Raw genomic sequence first — 17,214 nt, 5'->3', positions numbered from 1 at the left:
TGGCTTTTCCCACAGCTTGCTCAGCATGGAAAACCCCAAAAGGGAAGGGCAGAAGCAGACTGCCTGCTTTATTCTTCCCACAGGGATCACTCAGGAGGACTGGGCTTGTTTGAGCACCAGGGAGGTCAGATGCCTGCTTATTCATGGGTGTCCTGGTAGAGCAAAATGGCCATCTGGACCCTCCATCCCTCACTGGCAGGTGAGTGTAGGGCACTTCAATCCCACCTTCATCTCCTCTGTGAAGCTCTAAAGCTGTTTGTGCTATGGGAAATGAGCTGGGCTAAACAAACACACTCAGCACACTCCCAGATCACTCACACATGACCTTCAGCAGGGACTGCAGTGACAGGACAAGGGGTGATGGGTTCAAACTGAAACAGGGGAGTTTTAGGTTGGAGATAAGGCAGAAGCTCTTCCCTGTGAGGGTGCTGAGGTGCTGGCACAGGGTGCCCAGAGAAGCTGTGGCTGCCCCATCCCTGTCAGTGTTCAAGGCCAGGTTGGACACAGGGGCTTGGAGCAAGCTGCTCCAGTGGAAGGGGTCCCTGCCCGTGGCAGGGGTTGGAACTGGAGGAGCTTTAAGGTCTCTTCCAACCCAAACCATTCTATGGTTCTATCAACACAAGCTCACAAATACACCCTTCTGGAAACTGTATTTTTTATGGTAAATGTGGTTCTTTTAGCAGCTTTCCTGGCCATCACTGGTTGAGAATCATCTGAACAGAGCATCTGCAGGAGGCAGTGGATGAGGCTGAATGGGCTTTAAACTATTTCTGGATGCAGAGTGATGTGTGACATAAACTATACATGCCGATTGCTTGCAAGCAGTAGTCAACAGAAGCCAAAGAGTGCTTCAGCAGAAGGTCTCCACCAGAGAGACCTCCCCCACGGCTTTCTTGGTTCTGAAGGGATCTCAAATGCAAGAGGAACCTGACAGAGCTCGACTCTGGAAGAAGAAAGCCTGAGGAATCCCAATGAAGCCATTACCCTGCAATTGCAAAGAAGGGGGCTGCTAGTCTAACCCCTTTAACTGGCATTTCTGCACCGCTTGTTGGCACGTTAGGACCAGAGCCCAGCCACATGACTGGCCATACTGCCTGGGGTAGTGTTAATCCTCCAGAGCACATGGCCATTAAGCATCGGTTAGGAGAAACTCAGCTATTTCGTTCTAAATGTAAATTCTGCTTATTTCCATGTTCCATGGGATTTACCTGTCTGTATATGCAATGAAGAAAATGGGTATTTAATTCACATCCACATTCAATCCCAGCCTGTCCCCTCCTGCACCCAGCTTGGTGTAAAGAGAACACTGGGCACTTCATGGTGTAAATAAGCCCCAAAGTTCATTCACCTTACATCTACTTGAGCTGACTGACAGAAACCTAATATATCACCTTAGCTGAGCACTGTGGTTTAACACATCGATGCTCTCTGCACACTGCTGCATTCATCTCCTGCCCTCCAGCACGGGATCCGAGGAAGATTAAGGATTTTGCAATGTATTTTGCTGTTCATCTCAGTAATGGTGAATGAAAAGGTGGAGACCTGCACCCTTGGAGACAAGTGCCTTTGTCCTTACCTGACAGCAGGATTCAGATCGGGAAGAAGAATGATGGTCCTTGAATGAGGTTAGACTAACAAACCCACCAGGTTTGGGGGTGTCCAACTGTTCCATGTGCATGACAGCAAGTAGAGAGGGAGAAGACACTGTCACTACATACCAATGCTTCAACTCTTTGTCCTGCTGGAAGCTGGCATGCTTGGGAAGCATCCTCCCTAGACCCCCTAATGAGAGGCAGGGCTTTCAGGTCAGAAGATAGCAGTCTGATAATAACCATCCATCTTCTCCTTGACTAACAAGTGTCTTCCCTGCTAGCCTGATCAACAAGCAAGCTCTCAACAGAAACAACCCACTACGTCTCCAGCAAATTAGCTCCAAAGGTCAAATCATGCTTAGTGTCTAAATGAAGTATCTTATTCTCATATGCATTTGCCTTGCCAGCTGAGGCCAGGCATATGTTACCAACCACAAGTGACCCTCCAGATGGACCCACATGGCAGGATTCCGCTTCACTGCTGCACCTCCACTTCCCTTGTGTATCAGGGTCTCATGCAGCACTTGGCCTGGGGTGGTGACCAAGGAGCACAGGAACAACAGGATGATACCCCGTGGCTGGGAAACTCTTTGCATGGGGCACGTGGCCCTGCTTTGAAATCAGACTGGGTCGTCTCTATGACATGACCTGTGTCTACTGGTTTGTCAGAGCTTCAGCATCTGATAGTTGACTCTGAGGGACTCTTCATTAGGGACTGTAGTGACAGACAAGGGGCAACGGGTTCAAACTGAAACAGGGGAAGTTTAGATTGGATATAAGGCAGAAGTTCTTTACTGTAAGGATGCTGAGGCACTGGAATGGCTTGCTCAGGGAGGTTGTGAATGCTCCATCCCTGGAAGTGTTCAAGGCCAGGTTGGACAGAGCCTTGGGTGCCATGGTTTAGTGTGAGGTGCCCCTGGCCATGGCAGGGGGCTGGAACTGGATGATCTTAAGGTCCTTTCCAACCCTAACCATTCTATGGTTCTATGACTCTATGATCTGGTATCTGCTCCCTGTGAAAGCACTTACAGATAACTCCCATCAGCTCCCACTCCACTTTTCAATGAAACACTCAGGCTCTCCCAGTAAGAACTTCAGATCATCTGCCATGGTGCCTGAGCCCATTGTGAATAAAGCTTAGGGAAGTCCGATCTGCCACCCAGTGCTGCCTGGGGTATCCCTGTTTCCTTGGGCTGTAGCTTCCCATTTTGCTCTCTTTTCTGCACCAAAGGCGAGTTCTCCTATCTGCTCAGGTTTGCCCTCAAAGTCTACGTGCAGGTTGGCTCTCCAGGAATTGCTGAGAGGAGGATAACTGGAGTTAAACCCCACCTTGGTGGAAAAGGGTCCAGACTTTGTGTCTCACTAGATGAGACTACAACTGCCTGACAGGAGGATGGAGCAAGTAACAAGTGACAGGACAAGAGGAAACGGCCTCAAGCTGCACCAGGGCAGGTTTAGATGGAGCTGAGGAACAATTCCTGCCCCAGAGGGTGCTCAGGCATTGGAACAGGCTGCCCAGGGCAGGGCTGCAGTCACTGGCCCTGCAAGTGTTCACACCCCGTGGAGACGAGGCCTCAGTGCCATGGGGCAGTGGTGGCCTTGGCAGTGCTGGGGAACGGTTGGACTGGATGAGCTTAAAGGGCTTTTCCAACCCAGTTGATCCTATGAGTGCTTCAGCTATCAGGGTGCTGCTTAAAACATGAACACCTCCCTCATTTCCCTCATCTGAGCTTTGCACCGAAATGCTCACGGTGATGGCCATTCCCTTACACCTTCACTTCCCATAGCACAAATATCTTCATGTTTTCAATAAGAAATAACAATTTCTAAGCCCTCCAGTACAGATTACATGAAGAATAAAACCCAGCCTTCAGCTTTTGCTACCCATCCTCTCTTTTAACATGGAGCAAAGACGCAATCCCATTAAACTCAACAGCATTGCCCTAAATGCAACAGCAACGGGAATTCACCCAGAGTATTCCCTGTATTTTTACACACAGGATGGCACTCCATGACTTTTTACTGTGAGCAAAGAGTAAGAGACTCTCGTGATGGAGATGTGAGGACACAGCGAGCAGCACTGAGCCGTGCTGGGGAAGTTCCCTTACGTACACCTTAATTGCCACCTCCGCATGGATGGATCAGCCTGGGGTCGTGCTGGCAGGTGACATCAGTAGGGTGAGGGAGCTGTCACCTCAGCAGGGCAGGTCGTCACAGCAATAGACTGCAGAAAGGAGCAGCAGTCCCATTTCTTATATGACCTTTGCATCCATGACGCAGCCTGTATGTAGGGTCTGTATGCCCTGAGAGGTGGTCACCACAGTGTGCTTTCCTGGAAGAACTCTGATGCAAGCTGACTGAATAACCTTTGGGTCAGACCTTGAGTGTCCACCAGCTTTCCAGGGAATGCTGGTATAAGGATATATAGGAATAACTGATTGGAATAAGAGGTGTGTTTTGGTGTAAAGGATTATATCCCCGTCAGCTCTGAGTGCAGCTCTTTGGACAACTGAGAGATTCAAGTGGAGCTACAAGGTGATACGTAAAGGTGATGGAGGGGTTAAGATCCATCATCCTCAGAAAGGCTCCTCCATTTAGTCACGGATACAACACTGCTGAATTAAATGACAGTCTGAAAAGGATGTATTCCCTGTACTAGGGATTATACAGCTTTTTCTCCAGCTATTCCCACAGCATTCAGCCTTACAGTGATGTGAGCCGCAGGATTAGGTACCAATTTGATTTGAGGGTGCCCCCGTTGGGCTTCTCCTTCTGGTGGGAGGATGCTGTTCCCAGGGAAGACCTGGAGGTTATTTTATTACAAACAGGGATATTTCAGTCATCCTACAGATCTGGGATCTCCAAACCCAGCAAACTCCAGCTACTCGATGTAAACCCAACCTTTCCTACCCAGCAGGATGCAGGCAACCCACTAATTGATTAGCCAAATAACTATAGGGAGATAAGACTGCAGGCACCAAGGTGGTAAAATAACCCAGGGTGGGAGCAATGCTGATGGATTAGATGGGCACTTTGCTTTTCTGTGCATTAGTTGTTGAGTTTTTTTCATGCAAGGAGCTCAAAGTGCAGTGCTAATGCACGCTGCAGCCCGTCATTCTGCAAGTGCAACTGAAACCCAGGGAAATGATGCTCGTAACTGAAACCACCAATAAGGAGGGTGTAATCGACTACTACATCTACTAAGATGACTGACAGAGAGCCGTCAGGGGTTGTGCAGTAGGTAGAGTTTCCAGCCAAAGACTTCAAGCCCCAAAATCAGGGCCTGATTTTCAATAGAACTCAGATAGAACGGAAAGCTGCTGAAGAATCTGGCTTCTCCCTGAAAACTGAGCACTTAAATCATGTCCTGAGCTCTCCTCCTCAGTCAGGCTGGCCATGGATCAGCTAAAAACGTAACCACTGTTGTTTCTTTTGACCCAGATGAGAAACCTCCCTGGCCAGACCTCCAACAATGTGAAATGGGTGAGATACAACTGACTTTAGTGGAACAGCACCGATTGCCAGAAGCTGGGAATCAGGTGGTGATGTCTCCAGAGACTGAGGGGTTTTAAAAGACAGCAAGTGAAAGGAATGTGATCCTCTGTGCTTTCCTCCACCAGGACCTGCAGGCATCAATCACAGCCCATGATGACAGCTCCAAACTGGGCCATTCTCTTTGCCTTTGCAAAGCATCGCACCGGTCATAGAATCATAGAATAGTTTGGGTTGGAAAGGACCTTAAGATCACCCAGTTCCAACCCCCCTGCCATGGGCAAGGGACACCTCACACTAAACCATGGCACCCAAGGCTCTGTCCAACCTGGCCTTGGGCACTGTCAGGGATGGAGCACTCACACCTTCCCTGGGCAACCCATTCCAGTGCCTCACCACCCTCACAGGAAAGAACTTCTGCCTTATATCCAATCTAAACTTCCCCTGTTTCAGTTTTAACCCATTAACCCTTGTCCTGTCACTACAGTCCCTAATGAATAGTCCATCCCCAGCATCCCTATACCCCCCCTTCAGATACTGGAAGGTTGCTATGCGAAAGGACAGTGAAAAGACAACAGAGATTCAACTCAAGCTGCAGGATCTCAGAGCTGGTTTGCTCATCTGCACAGAATCATAGATTCATAGAACTGGAAGGGACCTTCAAAGCTCATCTAGTCCAAACCCCTACAATGAGCAGGGACATCTGCAACTAGATCAGGTTGCTCAGAACCCCATCCAGCCTGGACTTTAATGTCGCCAGGGATGGCGCATCCACCACCTTTCTGGGCAACCTGTGCCAGTGTTTTACCATACTTATGGTAAAAAAAATTCTTCCTCATGTGTAGCCTGAATCATCCCTCTTTTAGTTTAAAATCGTTACCCCTCCCAAGATGACCTCCATGACTATAGGGACAAATAACTGTTTCCAAGGTCTGATTCACTCCATCTGTTGGAGAAGTCAGCATTAGTTCTGTCCATAGACTACAGAGGAAGACTGAGGTGACTGGTTTCATTTGTATGTCCTCTTCTATCTCATAGAACAACATCAAGGTTTGGGTTGGAAGGGGCCTTAAAGCTCATCCAGTTCCAACCCCTGCCACGGACAGGGACCCCTTCCACTAGAGCAGTTTGCTCCAAGCCCCTGTGTCCAACCTGGCCTTGAGCACTGCCAGGGATGGGGCAGCCACAGCTTCTCTGGGCACCCTGTGCCAGCACCTCAGCACCCTCACAGGGAAGAACTTCTGCCTTATATCTAAACTAAATCTCTCCTGTTTCAGTCTGAACCCATCACCCCTTGTCCTATCACTGCAGTCCCTGATGAAGAGTTCCTCTCCAGCATCCTTGTAACCCCATTGTTTCTCCTATCCCTGTGTTCCCCGACCAGCTAGGAATGTGTCAAGAAGACCACGTAGCTGACTCTGTAGGACTGGTTTGGCCCTCAGATCTCCATCTGCAGGGTCTTGGTAGCAGTGCCACGGAGAGAGACACCTCAACTGAATGAGTCTTAGCCAAAAAGGTTACCTTAAAGCAAGAAACCACAGAAAACTCCCTCCTCTGGCAAGTCAAGAGAACCAATCTGATGCTTCTGTTCACCTGAGAGCAGCCAGGACACAGGCATCAATTTTTTAAGCCTCCAGCAGGAGGTTCAATAGATTTGCTCTGCATTCAATCCCCCAAAACACCCATCAGGTAGAGAAGCTGAACAAAGGACCTGACCTTTCCTCCCTCCCTATGCTTTCACGTAGCCGGAGCAGAACAATGGACCACTGTGGCATCCGATCCCTGCACACAGCACAGCGCTCGGCACAGCATCCTGGGGAGGGCAATTTCCTGAGTCTTTTTCAACAGCCACAATAATTAATCAAATAAAGTATCCTTTTGCAAGGAGGGCAGCTGTAATTTCAGCATAATCCAGAGCTCTCAGGCTGAGCTGGGCTAGGCAAAACACCGCGCTCGCAAATGGTGTTTGCTATCTCCTTTCACCTCTATTTTATCCATAGGTGAGCTCCCAGTCTTGCTAAAGTCTACAGATGGGGCCTGGCACATGACAAGAACAATTAGGAGTAAAGCCTATATTGGAAACGGAGGGTGATTTAGAACATGAGCATGTTCTTCTCCTTGGAGCAGGGCTGCTCTGCATAATGCTGGGCTGTACTGGAAGACCTTTGCTAGTCCTGAGCTCACTGGGATGTCCACACAGCCAAGATGAGAGCTCAGATCCTGCCTATTCATGCTCAGGGAACTTCAATTAGCTCCCATATAGACCAACAAGTGTTGGTGGGGTTGCCATGGACGTGCATCTTCATGGGCTGCCCAACCGCTGCCATTGACAGAGCAAGGTATGAATGTAGATCATAGAGTAGTTAGGGTGAGGTGGTGGTTGACTTCAGGCTGATGTGTTTTTCGAGGCTTTGCAATGAATTTAGGAATCTGGAAGGAAATCCATGTGTGGTACACGCATGTGGTACCCCCTGGTTTGGGCCAGGTTCAGGAGGCAGCAACCTTGTCTATCATCCAGGCTCTGTTAGCCCTGTAGTTGAACACAGACACTGGCTCTTCGGTTGTATTGCTCAGGCAGCTACAATGACTCTGTCTGTAGGCTGATAACAACTCCATGAAGATCCAAGGGAAAGTCTGTGTGCATATACCTACATCTATGATTCTATATCTATATATGCACATAGACACTATATAGAATGATACATATATGCCCTAGGTATATATACTCTGGCCAATCCTATATTACTGGCTCCAGTTAGGAATAACTGGGCCATGTTATGAAGGAGATTAAACTGGATCATCTCCTTGGCCCTCCGAGCTTTCTATCTCATGAACACACAAACCCACAGGCCTTGCTCCAAGACAGAGGGTAGGAGAAGGAGCACTGCACCCAGCGCAGGCTGGGACTAGGGCCTCAAAATGAAGTTTATGGGGTGTCAGGACTCCTGTGGCACACTAGAGCTTGTTCCTGAAGTGGTTTCAGGGGGATTTAGGTACTTGGGTTCTAAGTCCCATCAAGGGCTGCCTTTTAAACCAGTCTGTAGATGACCTGCCATCACCATGGATGACATATGGCATAGGTAAGATCTGAACTTAGCTGGACTAATAACTAGTTCAATAACATAATTACTAACCCACAGCTGCTTTTTGCTATAGGAAGGCTCATTAAAGAGAGTCTTTACTAGAGCCACTATTAGTAATCACTCCAGGGAGCTATGATGCTGTGTTATTCCCTCACAAATCCCAGCCTACTTACAGAGGAGGGGATGATGCATTTGACACAGAGGGAAACTGAGGCATGGAGGGAGGACGTGGCTTCCCCCAAGGTCACGCAGGAGAAGCAGGAAGGTGAGATGAGGTCCTTCCCAACCCTAACCATCTTACGTGCCTCTTGCAGACACCCAAGTCTGTTCCTGTGCCTCCAGATCAAAATGCCTTTAATAAAGGCAGCTCCCATGTTCTTCTCTGTCCTTAACTTGTCCTAATAAGCACCTGTCTCACCCTCTACTCTTGCTGGTCCCTCATGGCCTTGACTGTGTGGAATCTCTCCTTTCAGTGCTCTTAGTGCTGGCAGGAGCAGGGCTTCTCCAAGCTGTTATAATCCCATGAATTTTCTTCTCAGCAGGACCCTCTCTGCTGGGATTTTCAATGAAATCCTCCCTCTGCTGCCCCAACACTATCCTCTTATGGTCCTGAAGACATCCAGGATGGCCCTATAGTGAGGCTGGGGCCAGCCTCCGAATACAGGGACTAGTAGGATGAAGTGGGTTCAAATCAGAAGATGCCAGCCCCATTTCACCCTGCTGAGACTCCTGGTGACTCCAAAGGGTGTTTTGTTTGAACAGGGACTGTACAAATTAAATGGAGGCTCTGCCCTGTGCTTCCAGGGTGCCTTTGGTGCAATCACCATCACATCCCTCAGGGCAGCACCAGTAATAACCTGGATGAGAGGGGGACGGACACTCCCTGACTCATTGGCTGCACATGCAAAAGGTTATAGGAGCTTCAGCTGCAGGAGCTGAGTCATAGGGGCTGCTTGCTGCTTCATCTGCTGCTCCTCACCTTTTGGTGGTGTGCAGAGCTGCATGGGATGCTCTGCGATCACCTGGCTGAGCTGAGTCACATGCCTTTGCCAAAGAGTTAAACTAAAGGCATATGAGAGGGGAGACTGAGCTGAGCTCTTAGGCAGAAGCTCTTCCCTGTGAGGGTGCTGAGGCGCTGGCACAGGGTGCCCAGAGAAGCTGTGGCTGCCCCATCCCTAGCAGTGTTCAAGGCCAGGTTGGACACAGGGGCTTGGAGCAAGCTGCTCTAGTGGAAGGGGTCCCTGCTTTAAGGTCCCTTCAACCCAAACCATTCTATCAGAGATTAGATGTTACAGACACAAAATAAAAGTCTTTGCATCCTCAAAGATGCACAAAAGAACCAGAGGTTCTAGGAGGTGAAGTGCCTTTGCTCCATGACAAATTCCCATCTTGTGAAGAGCAGAGCCAGAAATAATGATAGAAGCCCCTCTATGAGTGGCAGAACGAACAAAGTCTCATTTATAACCACAAAACTCAGAATAAGATTTCCTGATGATCAATAGGGCATAATCCCCCCAGGAAGCCTGTCCTGCAGATGGAATATTCAGAACAGCTTTCTCACCCAGCCTGGGCAATGCGGTGTCCAGCAGGAGCTGGCATCATGCTGCAGGGCACTAGATTTCTCCTATGTATTTTCATGAAGTGACTAACAACTTCATTTCCTTGGTACAGCTCTGCTGAACCTGAATCGAACTTGGTCAGCAAACTCCTGTGATGAGGTGACACATCCAGAGTGACCACACAAGCATGGTTTCCTATGGAAATCAGACTAGATGAGCCAGTCATCGCCAACAGGTACTCATCTTGCTCCAGTTTTAACAAGCCTGTTCCCACCCCTGTTTGCAGGCTTTTGAGGTATCCCTCCAAGGGAAGGGGTGGTTGTTGCCCTTTGTGATTTGCTCTCAGCTACCCATAGGAAACTTGTGCTGGAGACAGGTCTCACTCCGTGGGCTGAGTTCAACATCACAGCTCCACCTGAAAAGCTTGACTCTTGTTCCAGCCCTTTCTTCTCAGCGCCTTCCCTGACTGCTGAGCTCAGTGCTTGGCAGGACAGGACCCAGTTACTCCAAGCAGTAATGTTTGTTGCATTGGCACTGGGGGAGATCCAGAGGGTTATTTCTCAGAGCAAAAGCTTGCCCAAGCAGCTTTCTGTTACCCACCACCCTGGACTGGTATAATGAACATCAGGTCCCGATTTGTTCCATCATGGTATCCCAAGGTGACATGGCTCTCACAGTGTTTTGGCCAAGATCACTCTCTTGTCTCCTCATTTTGGGTGCAGACATGACATTTAGCAGTGGAGAAAGCAAGATCTCAATACAACATACCTGGAACTCACAGCTAAGCAGCTCTCCTCCCTGTAGGACAAGGACCTGCTCCATCACCCACAAGCATCAGGCAAAGCATCCCTTACATCACTGTTGGAGAGCAGCAATTTCTCACACGGGAGGGATGGTGTCCTTGCAGTATAACTGCTCTAAGAGACCTCCCTGACAGCAGATTGGGCTGACCTGCTCATAAATAGTTTATTAGCGTCCGTGTACTGCTTTACTGAATTACATGAAAGATCTAATAGTTCCTGCTATGAATCCTGATCCCCAGGCAGGCTGTGTCTTGGTACCCCAAGTGCTCTCAGAGGGTCGGTAGCTCTGAAAGCCTGCAGGAAGGGAAGGATGGAAAGCTTTGTCCATCCTTTGTTTGGATCAAGGATGCTGTAGCACCACCAGCCTGGCATGGGGGCATGTTTGGGAGGTGTTAACACAGGTAACACTCATGGGGGCTTTAAATAAATCCAGCAATACAATGTTTTCTCATGTCTGTGCCAAAGGCTGCTCTGTGCCCTTGTAGCTCTCCAGCGTGCAAAAAACCACACCAAAACCACATAAAGCCACTTATGCCCCCCATTTTCTTTGGCTTTTATTCCAAAGACAGACCACAGAAGTTTGGGTTATCCTGACTCTTCTGTTCCACCGGGTTTAAAGGCAGCCACCAAGCTGAAGAGCAAAGGGAGATCGCCTTCCTCACCCTGACAGCCCTCTGTATTCAGCTTCTCAATGGGCTCGAATGAGGCATTTGAATGGAGGTTACAGGTGAAATAACCACCCCCTTTATCCCTCCAGATCAAAACCTCCTGCAGGCTGTAGGAGAGACAAACCCTATGAGTGTGTGTGTGGTTTCTGGAGCTCATCTCAGCCCAGGGTAAATCTGATGGCCTTGGTGGCACTGATCCAGCAAAGCTGAGGGATGAGAGGAAGCAAGACAGAAATAGCTGGGGGAACACGACGTAACAGCCACCACCACTGAGGCTGGAAAACACCCAGTGCAGTTTGATGCACCCCAGCTAGGCTTGCAGGGCTCCTTCCAGCTCAGTACACCACTTGCACCGTCCCCTAACGCAAGGGGTTTACCTGTCCTCCCAATGGCCTCAGGCAAGCAAAGGGGCCCTATCTCTGGTGTTGGGAGGTGTTATGGTTTGTGGGTGCTCTCCCCCTTCCCGGCACACACTGGGCACATGCAAAACCATCTTGCTGACTCGCAGAGCACAACTCAGCCTGAAACCGGCTCTGGGATCCACAGCCTATCTAGCAGTGATCTAGCTGATCATTACTTCGTGGCAATTCCCTAATGGCCCGTGAGAGATCTAATACAGAACCTGCAATACATCCCATTAAGCTCCCCTCTGTATTTGCTGGCATGGAAGTGTTTTCAATGGAGCAGGAAGAGAACAGGCTTTATTTCCCTCCACCCTCATGGCACTGCTGCTAAAGCAATGAGGCTGACACCTTATCTTCTCCAAGACAAGCATCCCAGAAGAATTATTCCAAGCAGGATCTTGGAGCATGAACAACTCCTGGTGAGGAAAGCACAAGCTCAGGAGTCCTACATAAAAAAAGCCCATACTGGATCCAGGTTGTGGGCTCCCCATCTATTCTATTTGACAGTGAACAACAGAGGATGCCTAGGGAGAAGTATAAAAGCAGGGTGAAGATTTAGTGGCATTACTCTATAATACTGCCCCAGACACTAATAATTTGCAGCTCAAGAACTTCTAAAACCAAAAAAGAGGTAGCCTTTTTCTTTGATATATATATTTAATAGCTTTTCAGGAATGAATTTGTCTGAGTGCTTTTTTAACCCATCATTACTTTTATGGGGTCCTGCAGTAAGAACTATCACAGTTGCCAGTCAGTGTGAACTCTTTTTTGCTCTCCATAAGTTTTACTTGCTGCTCCCCAATTTTTACATTACAAAGGAAAACTAAGGAAAACCCTCCTTTTGGCTTCACCACAACAGCATGATCCTCCAGGATGGACAACATATCTTCTTCCATCTCTTTTCACCTTGGACTCTTTGTCTAAGCAATCCTTCCTCATGTGGAAGCCGTTCCACCTCTCTGACCATCCTTCCTTTGAATCGTCCCCAGTTGATGTATGTTGTTTTGGGGATGGAGGGACCAGAAAACACACAGTATTCCAGCTGCAGGCACAGCAGGGACTCCCAGTGGTGTAATGCTGGTTCACTTCTCACTCCTCTCTCTGTATATGTTTTGCCTCTTTCATTCTGGATTACTTGAAAGGCCAGGCTGGACACAGGGGCTTGGAGCAAGCTGCTCTAGTGGAAGGTGTCCCTGCTCATGGCAGGGGTTTGGAACTGGATGAGCTTTAAGGTCCCTTCCAACCCAAACCAGTCTGGGGTTCTGAGGTAAGCCAACAGAGTCAAACGGGCAGTGACAGATACCTGGGAACACACAAGGACTTGGTCCCAAGAGATGGCTCCTGCTCCCAAGTCTAGCACAGCCCAGGTAGTGCTCAGAACACCCTTTCCCTATGCCTCAGTGTGCTGGGCAGGTGAATCCTACCCAGCATTTGCAAAGCTCTCTCAGGTGGAAGGTATTTCACAGCTGCAACCTGCAAGCACTAAACCATTCCTGAAAGTCTTTACTTTTACATGGTGCCCTTGACAGCTGCCTTCATTGATATCCCCCTCTTTGTACTTATCCCCCTTTGCCAACCCTCCTGTGGTGCCCATCCTCTCCCCAGCTCTGCCATCATCCCAGCTTTATATTTCCATATCCAAGTTTTGGACAAGGCCTTGGGTGCCATGGTTTAGTGTGAGGTGTCCCTTCCCATGGCAGCGGGGCTGGAACTGGATGATCTTAAGGTCCCTTCCAACCCTAACTATTCTATGATTCTATGATACTAAGTTAGGAACTGCTGCAGCGAGAGGCTTTGTCTCCTGGGGTGAAGCCCCCTCTCAGCACAGTGTCCCCATAGTGTCACACAGGCATAGGAAAGAGCAGGATTCAGAGGCTCAGCTTTCTCAACACTCAGCATAACCTCAGGTAGGTTCTTTTGCAAGTCTGCCTTCCTCCACACATCATAGAATAGGGTTGGAAAGGACCTGAAGATCAGATAGTTCTTAAAGTTGGAGGCCAGGCTGCTTGCACAGCAGCAAGAGCACTGGAAACCTCCACCCAAGGCAGCCTTTAAGTCTATAATCAACCCAAAGTGTAAGTTTTACCTCCTTTCATGCATGTGGAAACTGCATTCAGGTCATCAGTGCCTTGGGCAAACACTGGGGTATTACACCAGGTTAAATGGTGGGGATGGCAGCAGCTGAACCAACACGCTCTGGAAGGAGCTTGCTAGGGCTGAGGCCCAGGAATAGCTCAATGCCTTTCTGCACTTGCTCTGAGATTGCCAATGGGATCAAGCACTCAGCTTTAGGATCCCAGCAAGGCTGAGGTGGGAGTTCGGACCTAGCTGCTTAAGCTGGAGAGAAATGAATCTCTGGTCCCTAGGGGTATTTTGGCTTTGGATTTTGAACTTGTGTCTGTTGATTCAGCACTCAATCTACTTCAGATGCCTGGTTTTCATTGCATTGCCACACATTGCTCTCTGCTTCTGAAGTGGGAGCAACTGCTCACTCTGCTCTATCCCAGCATCCTGACTGCTAGAGCAGGAGCTCAGATGGATGCACACCCTAAGCATGGACAGTGCTGGGGTAGCCTTGTCCTGAGAAGCTTTCTAGCTTATCTATGGGGCCAGAGAATCACAAACACATCAGCTCATCCCATACCGGGTTCTCCTTGCATGTTGCTGAGCAGAGAGAAGCGTTTCATGGTGCAAAGCTCCCTTACGCGCTGCCTCCACATCCTGCCAGCCCCTTGGTACAGTGACACTTGTCCCACAGCACTTCAGGAGCAAGAAAGCTTTGGCTCTGCCCCAAGAGAACAATAAAGGTCCCCATTCCTCCTCCCACCCTCAAAAGGGACTGATCTGGAAGGGAATGGAGGCAACAATTGCTACCTAAGAGCTTGGTATCAGTGCTGACCACCCAAACCATGCCCAGGATGTGGCTTGAAGCCACTTCTCCTGCCAGCCCCTTTCTGCCGGGCTTGGAAGCTGCTCACAGCAGCTCCAGGAAAGGCTTTGAAAAGGCCTCGGAGCTGACAATGCCTTCATTAATCACAGCATAATCCTTTCCATGGCAACCCGAGGATTGGGAAGTCACAAGTTAGCACAGCATAAGACAGAAACACTGCACAGCACTCCCCGGCCCATGGAACTTAACAGTGAGGGACATGAAGCGACCGCTCTGAGGAGGGGAAATGAGTTGGGAATGATATTGCCTTGGAAAAGAGGTTCATCCCTCAGGATTCAGGACTCATAAATGTTTGTGTCAATAGGGAGATGCTGTAGTTCACGAAGTTGTTCCAGTCTCACCTCAAAAAGCTCGAGAAGAGATTCTGGTCCTCATATGTTGGGTTTACAGAAGCACAAAGCCTTCAACAAGACACAGTTTGTCTCCAGCCCATCACCACAACTCGAACATTAAGCATGGTTCAGACAAATACATTGGGAAATGGGTACAGCTCAGAGACTGCAAAGCCAAACGTGAAAGCAGTTTTGACCATCAACCAACAGGAGGAAATGCTGTCCTGGATATCACCCATGTTTGTCCCTATTCTGCTGACACTGGGATAGTATAGGCACAGGGTAGCAGGGTCTCACAGGGACCTTCACACTACCACTGTTAGGAGCTTGTGGTCCCTCACATCATGGAAGAAGAGATAGGACCCAGAGCATCATGTAGTGGAGAAGGAGAGGAGTCAGCTCACAACATAATCCATGTCCTCAACAGGGTAAAGCACAGGTTAACCCCATAAGGTTGGCTCTTGGACATGCTTTTGCCTACGGAGAGGAGCACTCTCACACCAACACAACAGCCTGGGAGGGTGGGAAGACCATCTCCAGCTCCTTCTGCAGGGAGATTTAGCAGCCAGGGGCAACCAGGCAATCTTATACCCACTGCCTTTCAGTCTCCCTCCATGTTGCCTATGAAACATGTTCTCCATCGTACACCCGTCTTCCCAGAGACACCAAGAGATGCCGCTTCCACCTTCCTTAGGATAACATGACAGTAACTACCCTAGGAAAGCCTGGGGCTGCTCTTTGAAATGGTGCTCAGCTGGTCCAGCACAGCCCATGCACCCAGCCTTGTACTCCCAAACCAGGCAGCAGAATGCAGACTGCTTTGTGGGAATTACCTGCCCTATGTTGGGTCTCCATCTCTGCCCAGGGATGGTCCTAGTAACTGTCCTGGACACTGCTTACCAGCACTGGTGTGACCAGAACACGGGGGTGATGGGGACAAGTTACACCTGGGGAGTTTCCAGCTGGACACAAGTGGGAATTTTTCACAATGGGAACAATAACCCGTTGGAATAACCTCCCCAGGGCAGTGGTGACTCCCCAGCGTTGGACACTGTTAAGATTGGGCTGAACAGGGTGCTGGGACATCGTGTCTAGGTCATACTTTGCCAAGAAAGGTTGGACCAGATGATCCCCGAGGTCCCTCCCAACACGGTATTCCATGATCCTGGGTTTGAACACAGCCTGGACACAAGCAATGCTATGCTGCAAACAGGGGAAACTCCTGCTGCTCCCTGAAGAGCAGTACCGGCTTCCTGGGAGCAGGTTGTGCTTTAACAACCTGAGTGGAGCATCTGGAGCTGGGTCAGAGCAGGGAGAGGTTAAAAGAGTCCCAGTAGCTACAGGTTTGGGGGGGACACCCATGGGACCGCCACTCGTGCATCGGACACATCCCAACAGCCTCTCCCCATCCCTAAGCAAGTCCTGAACACGAAAGAGCTATGGAGCAAAGGGATCGGGGGCTGCATAGAGCAGAATGGGGCGGGGGGATCCGATCCCCACCCTCTGCCCAGTCCCTGCAGGCTGAGCCAAGCGCAATTAAGCAGCAGCTAGAAACGACCGAGGCGCTAATCCGCGCTGCAGGAGCCGGCTCGGCGCTGCGGGGCATTTCTGGCACGTCCGCGGTCCTGTCGCACCCCCCCCACACACACCCCATTCCCACCTTCCCACCCCCTTCCCCACGCTCTATCCACCGCAGGCATCCCCGCTCCGTCCCACCCCATCGCACCCCCTTTGGCAGCCATCGCACCCCACCCGGAGCATCCCCAGCGCTCAGCGCGGTCCCTTCCGCAGCAGCCTGGGTCCCCTCCGCCTTACCTCAGCGGGGCATGGCCGGGGAGGGGAACGACGGGGAAAGGGGCGCTGGTGCCCGGCGCGGAGCCGCGCTGCCTCCGGCTCCGAGCGAGGCAGAGCCCGCCCTGCGCTGAGCCTCTTATGGGGGTGGAGCCGGGATGCAGCCAGAGCTGGAGCGGGGGGGTGGGAATGAGAGTGTGACACCTGCAGCACGGGCACCGCGACCGCCGGGGTCACAGAATGAACCCCAGCCTGGTTTGGGTTGGAAGGGACCTTAAAGCTCATCCAGTTCCAACCCCTGCCACGGGCAGGGACACCTTCCACTAGAGCAGCTTGCTCCAAGCCCCTGTGTCCAACCTGGCCTTGAACACTGCCAGGGATGGGGCAGCCACAGCTTCTCTGGGCACCCTGTGCCAGCGCCTCAGCACCCTCACAGGGAAGAGCTTCTGCTTAAGAGCTCATCTCAGTCTCCCCTCGGGCAGGTTAAAGCCATTCCCCTTGGCCTGGCCCTACAGGCCCTTGTCCCAAGCCCCTCTCCAG

At 50.3% G+C, this 17,214-nt stretch overlaps 1 protein-coding gene across 6 annotated transcripts in view; it reads right to left on the bottom strand.

Moving 5' to 3' along the window:
• The window catches only part of MYO7A (myosin VIIA), a 107,265-nt gene extending 90,446 nt beyond the window's left edge, over positions 1-16,819 (bottom strand). For all 6 annotated transcript variants that reach the window (XM_062639051.1, XM_062639054.1, XM_062639053.1 and 3 more), the window contains exon 1: positions 16,699-16,819. The gene's annotated coding sequence lies outside the window, so the exon portion shown is untranslated. The remainder of the gene's footprint in view (positions 1-16,698) is intronic.
• Positions 16,820-17,214: the final 395 nt, after the last annotated feature.

Source organism: Pezoporus occidentalis, unplaced genomic scaffold (assembly GCF_034315485.1).
Source record: "Pezoporus occidentalis ecotype Australia unplaced genomic scaffold, CSIRO_AGI_Poc_V1 ctg6, whole genome shotgun sequence".
Taxonomy (NCBI): Eukaryota; Metazoa; Chordata; class Aves; order Psittaciformes; family Psittacidae; genus Pezoporus; species Pezoporus occidentalis.
Note: the sequence above shows the minus strand (reverse complement) of the source record. Positions and strands in the feature narration are given on the sequence as shown.